The sequence below is a fragment of the Lepisosteus oculatus genome, chromosome 5, assembly GCF_040954835.1.
Source record: "Lepisosteus oculatus isolate fLepOcu1 chromosome 5, fLepOcu1.hap2, whole genome shotgun sequence".
Classification (NCBI taxonomy): Eukaryota; Metazoa; Chordata; class Actinopteri; order Semionotiformes; family Lepisosteidae; genus Lepisosteus; species Lepisosteus oculatus.
This window is the reverse complement of record NC_090700.1, coordinates 56008479-56009297: the sequence shown is the minus strand read 5'-3', so window position 1 is coordinate 56009297 and position 819 is coordinate 56008479. Positions and strand designations below refer to the sequence as shown.

The 819-nt window shown below is 42.1% G+C and overlaps 1 non-coding gene across 1 annotated transcript; it reads left to right on the top strand.

Moving 5' to 3' along the window:
* The first annotated feature begins 422 nt into the window (after nucleotides 1-422).
* trnar-ucg (transfer RNA arginine (anticodon UCG)) lies at nucleotides 423-495 on the top strand. The gene has a single exon. It is a non-coding gene; the product is annotated as a tRNA-Arg (tRNA).
* The last annotated feature ends 324 nt before the right edge of the window (nucleotides 496-819 follow it).

Genomic DNA, 819 nt, shown 5'->3' with positions numbered 1-819 from the left:
CCTGCAGCTCACGGGTCACAGTCACAGCAGCGGCGGACCCCGCACAGCGACACCTACCGGCTTGGAGGGCGGCGTCTCAAGTGGATCTACATGTAACTTGTTAACGGTGAATGTTCTGTAATGTAGCTAAGTTTTTTAGTATTATTTTTATTCAAAATAATAAAAAAAAACTGCGACCAGAAGTCTCTATTCATATCCATAACCGGCGAAATAATATGACACCTGTAATCCTAGTGCAACTTTATTTTATATAGATAACAGCATATGCGTCACCCATAGCAAAACGATGCGAAATACTGTACACACAATATCCGCGCGTAATCGTTTTTAACGACTTGTTTAGTACATGAACTCTTATGAATCGCGTATGACTTGTCGCTGTGAATGAGTGTTGGACAAAGCTGTCGGACAGTTATCAGCAGGGCCGCGTGGCCTAATGGATAAGGCGTCTGACTTCGGATCAGAAGATTGCAGGTTCGAGTCCTGCCGCGGTCGGATTTTTACCTTTACCTCTCCGAACTGTTTATTTTTCTCTCTAAAATAAGAACAACACATGCATTGCAACAGACAATTAGCTCGACGAATATATCTATAAAAAATACGTAGTTACGTTGAACCTAGTGTCATTCCTAAACGTAAAGCCCAGCGACGCTGATTTCAAACTGGATTTGAAATAGGGTGGATCTGCTTCTATAGTGCTATCCAGACATGTAGTTATAGGAAAGATGCTAAACGTCTTTAAGCATTGCTAAAGCTCGACTGTATCGCAGTATCGCTTTAGTTTTGCAGTGGTATACTGGACCAAAGGAAACCTTTCCA